This window comes from Oryzias melastigma, linkage group LG1 (genome assembly GCF_002922805.2).
Source record: "Oryzias melastigma strain HK-1 linkage group LG1, ASM292280v2, whole genome shotgun sequence".
NCBI lineage: Eukaryota > Metazoa > Chordata > Actinopteri > Beloniformes > Adrianichthyidae > Oryzias > Oryzias melastigma.
The window spans coordinates 5,788,810-5,800,844 of NC_050512.1; the positions used below are offsets into that span (position 1 = coordinate 5,788,810).

At 38.7% G+C, this 12,035-nt stretch overlaps 1 protein-coding gene across 3 annotated transcripts in view; it reads right to left on the reverse strand.

Moving 5' to 3' along the window:
- Positions 1 to 764, reverse strand: part of LOC112145377 (semaphorin-3F) — a 75,234-nt gene extending 74,470 nt beyond the window's left edge. For 2 of the 3 annotated variants that reach the window (XM_024270551.2, XM_024270550.2), the window contains exon 1: positions 287 to 763. The gene's annotated coding sequence lies outside the window, so the exon portion shown is untranslated. Of the gene's footprint in view, positions 1 to 286 lie in introns of all 3 variants that reach the window. The other variant, XM_024270548.2, reaches the window with a different exon arrangement.
- Between the last annotated feature and the right edge of the window lie 11,271 nt (positions 765 to 12,035).

Genomic DNA, 12,035 nt, shown 5'->3' on the forward strand with positions numbered 1-12,035 from the left:
GCACACCATTGTGCGCAGAAAGTCCGCGCGTAACAGCTTGGCAGCGTTGGCTCCACATGGAACGCAGAACTGTAAACAGTCTGCTGTTGTTTCAGAGCGCGCGGTCTCCACTGGACCGTCATTCACAATGAATACGGCTCCCCTAAACCCACCGGATGTACACTGTTTCATTCATTTAAGACGCGCGTGGAAGATGATAAAACGCCAGAGAGCACGTGAACGTCCTCTCTGGTGAAACATGGTTTTATCTTAATCTTCAAAACCTGTCAATAACAAGCGGACTTACCTGTTTTTCGAGAATAAATTCGGATCCAAACATAGAATTCCAACAGAAGAAGGAGGCACTCCGTTTCTAAGTTCAGACAAATAATAATGACAGAAACCCCCGCGCGGCTTTTACAGGCTTTTCTTTTTTTTTCTTTGAGGGGTGGGGCGGTCCGTACCTGCCGCGTGCGCGCTCGCTTCACACTTGTGTCAAGAAGAGAGAGAGAGGGAGAGAGAGAGGGAGGGAGGGGGGAAAGAGAGAGAAATCACCGCCGACAAAACAGAGAGGCTCGTTCAACACGGTTAGTGTCCACGGGGAGAGTCACTGTCGTTCGGTAACGTTTCTGAGAGGAATCCACAAGCAAACCCAGAGAAAGACAGAAAAAGTCCTCGCGGAGTGAAGATGATCCACTCGCGGCGACGGTGTGGAAAGTTGGGCGCGAGGGAAGGGCGCGCGCGCGCAAGCAGGTGGATGCGAGACCCGTTTGGCTTAAACACACCCACGGGGCGGGCGGGCGGGGGCAGGAATGAAGCCGGGCCGCCCTGCAGGCAGCCGGGCCGGGAAAGGGGAGCCAGAATTTACCGCTAAGTGCCTCAACATGCTGATGGAATCACTGACATTTGACCGCAACTGGATTTCATGTTTACACTTTCAGAAACTGAATTATCCTCATGATTGATCAAGTGACCTAAAAGACGTTTATTTATCAATCAAATCGACTGAACACTCCAAACTAATTATCCTAACAATTTACCAGACTTACCCTTAGCAAAAAGTACATTTGAAGTTTATTTTATTAAGCATACTTGATTATAAGTATAGCAAGTATTATAAAGATGTGGTGTTGGAAGTACAGACCACTAACTGAATAGTTCTTAAGACTAATTTGCTACATTTTAAATTTACAGTATAAATAGTACATACAAATTAAACTTCAAGTAGTCTGCCTCACTTTTGGGGTGTATTCAGACTGGATACATTTGCTTTGTTTAAAGCATGAGTCAAAGCCAATTCTATCCGGCACTCCAGACCATTTTATTTTATTGTTATTAATGGCCCAATGTTATTCTGCTCTTATTTCTAACTTGTATAATTTTGACCACAACCTAATGTACATTTTGGATTTTGGCCCCCATGTGTGATTGAGTTTGATGCCTCTGGCTAAAAGGAAACCAGAGTTTGTTTCCCCTGATGATACAGAACAAATTTTCAGTCTGAGTGCACCCAAGTCAGGTACCACTGACCCACCTTTTGAGGTGGTCTCAGTTCATTTCTAATCAAACTGAGCTCTGGTTTGCTCTGAGTTTTTTCGGTGTAGATGTGCTCGCATGACTTAATCAAAACGCCCATCATAGAGGGACATTACATGATGTAAACAGAGTAGCAGAGCATCAGTGAGACACAAAAACTCATTGAAATTTGGTTAGATGAGCATATAGACTCATTAAAAAAACGTGATACACATTGCCTCTTACATTTTTTTTACCGACAATCTATGTCATAAACACTTATGAGCATACTTTCCTCGTCGTTGTCTCCTAAGTAACTGCCTTGCCTCAGTAACTTGTAACAAGGTACCAAGTGTATGTTCTACCTGACGTTGACAAAGACGTTCAACATTGGTCAAAGTTTGAATAAACAAACAATGCTGACAAGGTTTACAAGGCTTTGGACTTTCATCGTGGTACCTCTCGTTGCTTTGCTTCAACCTCATAGTTCCTGGCCAATGACTGTAAAAATCTTTAGTCACATGGTTTTGTTTACAAGCTTTAATTTGAAACAGAAATCTCCGTTTGACGGCAGTCTGAAAACAGACCAAAGGCAAGGTTCAGGACTCAATCCAGACCAAATCAAGTAGACTCAGTCCAGACCAACAGACTTTTCCAGTCTGAATACACACTTAGTAGACTTTCCCTTGATGGAGGACATATATTACGAAAATTAAGAATAAAATTACATTTCCAAACATTTCTTTGTTCAAATTGTTGCAAATCAATAGCAAACAAAAAATGCTATTGGAAAAATCTTGTAGCAGCAACGAAGAAGCTATGATTGGCAAGGCCGCAAGCTCTCTGTCCGTTCCATTCTGATTAATCCACCTGTAGACAACCATCTTATGCTACGGACACACTGGATTTGTGTAGCATATTTAAGAACACACTGAGCGTGGGTTTCGTATACTCTTTTAGTGTTCACATATGCCTGTCACTAAACAATACTAGCGCGTGTTCTCACAGTTGCAGAGGTTTGATGTGAAATGTCAAATCTTGCTCCGGGTTTTTTCTTTCACAGCTCTATTCTCATATATAAAGGACGGTGTCATTTAATTCCTGCCTGGCACAAACCGCAATGATTCATTTTTCATCATGATCAATTTTCAAATGGTTGGCACTTGTGTGTTTTGAAAAGGACACATCCATGCATTTCTAACAAAACTGAATCAATTATTGGTCAAAGTTTAACTGGTTTAACTTTTGACACAATTGCCTTTTGTTTTGTACGTGCAGCCTTAACAGACTCAAAAACATGCGTACCCACATGTAAACGCGATAGTTTTGAACGTGGAATAGACAAACCCCCAAACTGGTGTGACAGTAGCATGAGTTTTCCTCGTCTGAGCTGGCGTCTGGCTCAAAATTTTACGGCTGGATAGCTTTAATATTGATCTCCAATTTTGTTGCACTGGTAATGTTAGGTTGGAGGTGGTGAGGGGCTGTAAGCCAGCAGGAGAGAGTGCAAAATAAGAAAATTTGGGAAGTGGGTGGGGGCTTACTCTGCACCAACTGTTATGCCCACAACTCATCCATAAATCTGATGAACACCTGCCACTCTGTAGAAACTATGTCCTAGACAACAAAAGGTTTTCTGATTTTGGCTAAAAATGGCATAATCATAATTAAAAGACCACTGGAAACACTTTTACAGTAAATCAAAATATGCTTGGAGTGGTACTTTAAATACACTACTTTTTACTACGAGTAACCCCTTCATGCCTGACTTTATTTCCAATTACACAAAAATGTATTCATTTATATCAAGGTGATGCTAAATTAAGTGGAGTCCTACAATTAATGATGAATTGTACGAATTAACAACATACAGCATGGATGGGGCTACTGGAGGAAAATCTTTAATTTTCCCTTTTTTCGTATTCTCTCACACATTTTTCAATTTTACAGTTGAAAATAAAGGTAAAGTAAGAACATCATTACTTGATTGATTCCCAAAATTCAAACCAGAAAGTAACAGAAGGTAGACCATACCATCATGATTTCAACTTTTAAGTCATCAAAATGCTCTTTTTATTACAAACACTATAGTCAGCAACCTTTTAAGTAACTTCCACCAAATGTGTCAAAATTGCAGCAAATTCTGTACTTTAGAGTGAAAGGATTGAACTTTTTGCTGGCGAAATGGTTTTAAAATATGAACATCTGGCTAAAGAGGATGAAAACTGCCACTAAGCCATTGTTTTGAGTGGAAACAGCTCAGCAGTACATGAGCTTAAACCTCTCACTCCTTTTACAGAAATAATTTCTGTTTAGACAAAGGAAATAATTATTGGATTTTATTTTATTTTTTTTACTTTACAACACTGAAAGAACTATTATGATTGGACTTATGTGTGGTACGCCACATAGGGGAAATGGTTTAAAGTAAAACCAGGCCGTGCCAAGCTGAGTTAGCACTAATGGACATGCACTATAACTGTGAAGCCTCAGCTGGGAGTCGGTGTGTAACAAGGCTGCAGGTCCAGATGGTGTTAGACCCAGAGCCTTGAAGGTGTTTGCAGATTGGTTATGTGAGACTCTGTAACACTTTTTCAGCCTAACCCAGAAGAAGGTTCCACTACTTTTAAAGGGCATCTTGTTTTGTTTCAGCACCTAAAATTCCATCCATCCTTCCTTGACGACAGCACTCTTGCTCTAGCATCCCACACCAGAAATATTCTATTATAACGAATACATGTCATGTAATATACATATCTCTACAAAAAATACATGTCACCTCATTATTTTTAAATTTACAAAGAAAAGTACAGGAAAGAAGATACGAATCCTGTGACACAAAAAGCCAGTGCAGGTGACCTGCAAGGTGCAAATTTAACTGTCCTTTCATGGGGGGAGGGCTTAAATAAAACAACATAAACACAGGACATAAATGGCTGGGATGTCAAGTTTTAATTCAGAATATGAAACATGAAGGCCTAAATCTTAATCACCAAATCTGTTTTGTTTTTATGCCTGGGGATGTTCAGGGTGTGTAAAATTGTTATCTTTCTCAAAGCCAATTTTTAAATTTATCTTTGCAACCACTATTTATTCTTCTTTCACTTACAATACTTACACATTTACCATATGGATACAGGTGTGTTTTTCATTTGTAATATTTGTCACCCTGAAAGACACACGTGACTTAAAGGGAAATGTGGATCCATCAGTTTGGGATAGCCTTTAACTCAATGAGGTTTAAGATCAATAAGTCACTGTCTGTGTATGAGTTATTGGAGTTAAAAAGAATTGATGTGCTACATAAATAAAGAAGCCCTTTCTTTGTGTCAATGGACTGGATCAGAAGAAAAACAGACGTCTGTCTTTCATGTTGTTGGCGGGTCAAAGAATTCACTTGTACCAGGAGGTCAGAGGGTTATGAAACAAATGAGCATTGATATTAACCCAGAATAAGCAACTTTTTTATAGTAAAAATTAATTTATTTGTCATGAACATACAAAAAAATATAGCCATTTCTGGTATATTATTGGAAACTTCTTCCTTCCTTGTGTGTTACGCATCTTAGGTCACAAAGGTAAGACACCTCCTCTTCTTCTCCATTGTCATGGCTACATCAGACTCCTCAGATTGTTTGGTTATAGCCCTTATTCACAATTTGGTTTGTGGAAACAAGCGTCCAGATGTCATCTGATCTGACCCCCATCAGCGTTATTGAATCTTTCTAACTTATGTTATTCCTGCAAAACTATGACAGTTGAATTTCAGAAAAGCAGCCCACAGATTTTAGTCAAATTCTGATTCCTAAGACAGAGTGGAAGGTTTTTTTTCTAACTATGGTTGATGTCTGCATAACAGTCTGTGCAAAGAAGACTGGAGTGTGTCTCCATAGCTGTGTGTTTTTGTATGTTTGTCCAGGCCGCTTCAGTGTGTTTGCACATGAATTTCAAATGTTTAACTGTGCCAATACAAAAGGAAAATAAAATGTTTTTGACAAATACTAAATAACACTGGTTTTAGTTCAGGTACTGTAAATCCTATTGTTCATTTTGAAATCATAATATTTTTTTATGGTAAAATTCTTATTGAAAAATCTGTGGGATAATGCACAACTTCTCAAAAATGTTTGAATTTGAGTGATAAACGTTTGTTGGTAAACGCTACACTGTGGAGCAGTGGTTAGCACTCTTACTTCACAGCAAGAAGGCCCTGATTCAAACCCTGGGACTTTTCTTTATGGAGTTTCTATGTTCTCCTTGTGCATGTGTGAATATGTGTGAATGTGTGGGCCTGCAACGGCCTGGTGACCTGTTCAGGATGTACCCCGCCTTCACCCGACAGTAACAAGGATAGGCTCCAGCAACCATTTCACCCAAAAAGCGATGGATGGATGGAGTTGTAATCTCCTTGCAAAGGTTTATAAAATTTGAAAGCAAAGAAAGAGTCACGAAAAGTAAAGATGTGATGGAGAATATTGGCTTAGAAAGCAGATATTGCAATTAGAGAACCTTCTTCTCTATCAGGAACCTTTTTGGGAAAACGTTTGACCACTTTGTTACCTAAAGGAAATTTTTTTTTTAGATATTGGTAGCTCCCTTGATCTCAAAATTTTCATCAGTGTGATTATGTTAGCATTGGAATCAACAATACAATTAGAAATAAAAAAATAAAATAAAATTGTCAAATTATTATTGTTTTGGGATAAATTGAGAACGTTTTTAGTTTTCATCTACCTAATTGAAGCACTACGATCATGCTAAATAACTGTGAACTGTCTTCTTTTGCCCACATTTTCCTAATTATTCTGCAACTTCTGTTAAGTCCAGAAGGGTTGATTCCAAGTTTTCTATATTTCCATCATCTGCTGCTGTGAAAGAGGGACACCATTTGCTTCCCACACACAAGGTATGGAGGAAAAAGTAAATATTTGAGATTAAAATGAACTTTTCTGAAGAGTTTTATCCATAACAAGTCAGACTCTTTTCATTAAACTTGTCGTGTTTAATTTAGTGACTTAGAGTCTTGACAAAGCAAAAACTCCCTTATCAGAATTAAAACTCTTATCTTAGTTAAGTACATGGTTATTTGAAAAGGGAAAATGAAATGTAATTTTTTTTGCAGCTACATAAAAAAATGCACTAAAATCCTTTAATTTTCTTTCTTATTCAAACACTGATTGGACAGCTCAAAGTCATGAAGTCACAGACTTTTGAGCGCTTAGTGAGGAAATTTAATGAATTTAATCTTTTTCTATTCAGCTTCCTTTTGCACCTGCCTTTCATTCAGTCTGAGGTTCAGCCTGTCAGAGATTGTCTTGTCTATTATTTGGTAGTAATGACATTTGCTCTTTTCACTAAACTTTTTTTCTCTATTGCACACTGACTCAACTTAATATATATATATGTTTTAACCTAAAAGAAATCAAGTAATAAAAGACCAACCTGATAAGTCAAAGTGGTTTCTCTTTCCAACTCTGAACCCAGCCAAGGAGCTTCAACAGAAAAGTTTCTCACGCAATTTTCCAAAAGGATAACAACAACATTCAATCATTTTTGACTGCATGCAGCCTGTTTGTGCAGATTTTGTGTGCTTTAGGGAAACCCAGTAAATGGAGCTCATTACTGAGGGGAACCTCGTGGTCTGGAGTCAGCCTAGGCTGTCATACTTGTGATAAAAATCTTGCCAGTGCATGATTCCGAGCTGCTGTTGACATCTATCCAAGCAGTGGTGCGCTGGAGTTTCGTGCTCTGTAGGACATCGTGCATTCCAGCTAAGGTGTGAGCTGTGCTTTCCACGGCTCTGCCTGCAGGGCGTGAGCGAGTGCCAGCTCTTGTATCAACACTTGTGACTCACAGTTCAAAAGATCAGTTTAAGTTTGTACAGAAATTGAACATGCATGTATTTCATGGTCCCTGCTATAGTTAAACCTTTTACCTGTTTTTGGTAAATTATCATTATTATGTCTTTCTCTCGTCAGCTCAGAGATTGTTCCTTTTTGCTTCCTTCGTTCATAATTTGACCTTGACAAATGAACATTAAAACACGGATATCCTTCCTGTTGAAATGTGAGAACGATAAATGCAAATACAAGCAAAAACTGCATTGAAAATAAAACTATTTCAAACTTTTTGAAGACGCAGTCTTGACAGAAAGATGGAGGCATGGGTGAATGAAATCCGGAGGCAAACCTTCGGCGTTCCATCAGGTGAGAGAACATATGTAATTACATACATTTTAGAAACATTTATCTAGAAGCTCAAACTGGACTACAAGATTTTTTTGAAAATAAAATAATTCTACAATTGAAGGAGTAATATTTTATTAAATCTAATGCTGTGTTCACATCGGGCATGAAAATCTGCATTCGAACAACCACTTCCAATGAAAAGTCTATTTAAATATACAAATATATAATTTGGCCGTCCGCGTTCATACTTTGCTATGCACGTTTTTAAAGGTGCATGCAGACCAGCTGTGTCGATTAGTTTCTGCAGCCACTTTTATTGAAAAGTCTGTGCAAACCAACGTAGACCAGAATTTTGGGCTTCTGCGTCTGGAACGCCAGTGGTCGCAAGTCACTATGCAAGTTTTTTTAAGTCCAGTTGTGGGATCTATGTGCAAATCGGGCTTTCCTTAACCACGCACTGAAAGTTCAACTGATTGAAGTTTTTCATGCTGAATCACAGCAATCAGGGACTCAGATTTGATAGTGAAACGGAAATACCAACTGTTGAAAACATGATCATGGAAGAGGAAAGTAATAATTGCCTTTTTTTGCCTGGTTGGATTAATTTGACACCAAGACTGAAATTTGCGTTACAGACTGAACTTTAAAAAAAAAAAGAAAGACCAAGGTTCGCTCTACAGGATTTGCACCGCTGTCGCCTGTACAAATTGTAAGTGTCAGACAAGTGCTAATAAACAGTGTAAACACAAAAGAAAAAGAAGCCCCTTCCTGCTGCAGCTTGCCTGTCTGGTGCTGGTCCTGTGTGAACACCACCAGTTGGTTGCGTGTTCTTGAAAGCACCACATGCAGCCAGTGTGAATACAGCACAAGTCTTCGGGCTATACCATTTCGACATTGTGCATCAGTCCTTTTACAACTTTGTATACATGCACTGGTATCTCCCTCATGTGGGTATCCCTAAGGTTTCTTCGTTTTTACCTAAACCAGGTTTTTGAAGGAGTTTTTCCTTACCAGGAGGGAGAATCTAAGGATGGGGACAACCAGTTTATTTAGTCTGTTTAGTTGTTAGCTATTGTTTATATTATATGACTGACTTTCTGCTTCAATCCCAATGAGGCAATTGATTTGTGATATTGGGCTATATAAATAAAATTGAATGGAATTGAATTGAACTATCGGGTAGCAAGCTTGTGTGAACAGTGAACACCACGTGCTAAAAATGTGTTCAAAAACGTACAATTAGTTTGTTCTTGAATGTGGCATAAAACACAATAAGGAGAATAAGCTTTAAAAACACATTTGCTTTTTTTATTTACTTAAAATATTGTTCTCAAGAATACCAATTTTAAAAGCAAATATTGCCTTTCCAGTATATTAAACAGTGTTAGTACTATACATTTTTACCATTTTTTCCTTGTCACCTTTAAACATACTAATGTAAGAATGGAAAGACAACAGAGAAAATTTGACCTTTTTATTTTCAAATGAACAAACTTTAGTAAACATTAACTGTCTACATTCCTTTCCTATGACTTGCTACAAAGTACATATTTACTAACGATTTTAACTTTATGTTGTTTCCTCATTGTGTGACATTTATTAGTTCAAACTGTTTTGCCTCTAACTAAAACTCCCAAACACATTTGGTGTTCACAGATACACAACACTTTTTAAGCGAAGCCGTAGCTGCTTTGCTTTTTCAACGCATTTTATCCATATTTCAAATTTACAGGCAAGTGCTCACCTTGTGTTCCAGCCAGATAGGAGGAAAGCTTTGCTCCCAGCACTTTTCTGTCAAAGTTATTAGCATTTAAATGAGAAAAGTGTCACATATAAATCACAGGAAAAACTCCCACAAGTATCAAAATTGCTCAGTACTTAAGGAATATTTATAACAAAGTTTTCTCATCTCTTGAGTAGAGCGAATGAGTTTGAGTGAGTCTGTTAAACAAGAAAATTAGGAAGGAAAGTTGGGGGGGGGGTTCCCAGGTTGTCTGATCCAAATAGATAAAAGTAACGGACTTGTTGGGAAAAGAGTAAAAATGACAATTTGGATCAACTGTCTGGTTCTACATTTGGTTGATTTGAATAATACTTTTCTCGGTTGTTTTTTGCCCAAGGGAACTACGACCTACAGTAGCCAGAGTGAAAGAAATAAGTTTGATTTCAATTTATTTCAACTTTTACTATATCATACTGGAAGAGGACTTTACTGTGGTCTTGTCTGGCCTGCATGTACAGGTGAGTGTTTGAGACCTTATTTCAGGTGTACTTCACACACATTAGCCTAAAGCCTCAGTCACATGCAGCTGTACGAGGAGTCGACACGTATGGGTTCTGCAGGGATCTTGGCTGTCCGTGGCCTGTGCCGGGTCCTAGAGAGGAGCGGCCACATCTTAAAGGGAGCACACGTGTGTCTTGCAGTTCCTTTGAAGCTCATATAACTACCTTAAGGAACATGATGAAAATAGAACATACGATTGTCATGCATGTGGTAAGTGTACTGTGAAGTATTTGCAAGGCTAATGTGAGTTGCACACATTTATGATGTGCTGGCAAAGATGTCGTATGTCGCACTCTGGTAGTTGTAAGGTGGTAGTACTGACCCCTTAATGACCATGCGCGAATGCCACATGTATGTGTTGTAAAGTGAGTGGCCATAAGATGTCCATAAATGTCCGCACAAATATCTGATAGTATAATTTCCTAAATTTTAAAAGTCAGGCTGCACGCATAGAGCACACGAGTATGTGAAGTATTCGCACATACAAAACCAAAGCTTAAAATGTGTTCTGACTCAGGTCTAATTGTTTACCTGCCACTCCTTTGTATCACAGGTGACACTACAGTTATGACAAGAAATTAAAACAACTTTGATCATTTGTAAATGTTTTGTCAACAATGTAATCTTAATTCTTTCACAAAACCCCTAGAATACTTACAGATACATTTTTCTGAGCATACAAAAAGCGCATCCTACTGTCTGAATTAACTATGAATAAACTGAAAGAACAAAATAAAGCCACTAGAAGGCTGCCAAAATCATTTTACATCACATTCCTGACACATACACATCCCATCACATCCCTGCTTCCTAAGGAATACAACTTCTGAGAACGTTCCCTCAGAATTCTATTGGATGCACATACGTTTTTTTGCTTGGGTTAAATGTAAAATAGTTTGTCTATCTGTGTAGAAAATCTGTAAAGACTCTCATACATCCAGAAATGTTCATGAAATCTCTTCAATTTCTAAAACAAAAGTCCAGATGACCAACTGAAAAACTTTTCCATCTGTTTGCGTAGAATGCCACTTTATGGATCTTTGTCTATTGCCCATTTATCTGGGATTAACTGTGTCATTTCTGTTGCTAAGAGTGCAGCACAACATTGTAAGTATGGAATGGTGTGCAAAGAGTGAGAGCCAGCTTCAACTTGCCCGTGACAAATCATACGTGAGAGTTTCTGAGGTAGGACACTGCTTATGTGACCTTGGAGGAAGCATCAGGGAAGAAGCTTCGTGGAGGAAAACAGATTTTGGTTTTGTCAGTCCTCCCCTTCTTTTTCTGTACCCCACCTTTTGTTAATTTCATCAGTGACCAGATGAGGGGATCAGACCATCTACACAGTTACAGAATAAATCATGAGAGGTGTAAGCTAGAATGACTGTGAGTTACTCAGGACTTCGTCTTTCATCATTAGAAAAAATCTGTTTTCGTGTGTCGATGAGATCAAGTCAGTATCACAAGAAAACGGGCAAAAAAAAAGTAGGGTAGGCTGTTTTCGTCTTCTATCGTCAGTCCATAGTCTCAATTTTTCTCATTTTGGAACTACCTGTTCTGCAGATAGCGCTCTGATTTGGGATAGTTTCAGGTGCCACATATTCCAAAGAATCATACAGACGATTACAAGTGGACAGGTTCCTGTTCTTCTGAATGGTCCCCTGATACATGGAAGGTAAATGTGTCAGGTGCAGGTTCCAGGGAAGTCCTGAACTGCACTGCAGCAGCAGAGGGTCTGCACTGGGTTCCAAGTTTAGCAGATTTTTTGCTCCCCCTTCAGGAGGAGAGCCATCCATTACAGCACAGTTGCTCTTACACAATAATGAAACTTCCTGGGAGTGACGGACTTTCCAAAAATGATTCCAAGAACACAAAAGTGAGGACTTATCAGAAGACCATTTAAAAAACGGAGCATCATGGAAAGAGCTGCAGAGCTGGCTTGACTCATTTAAGTTCAGAAAAGAAAGGTCGATGAGTAATCAGGATAATCTGGATCATTAAATCAGGTTCAGTGCTGCTGTCTGCAGGCAGTTCTGGGAACAGGGAAGTCTTTTACCAAGTTCTAATAAGGG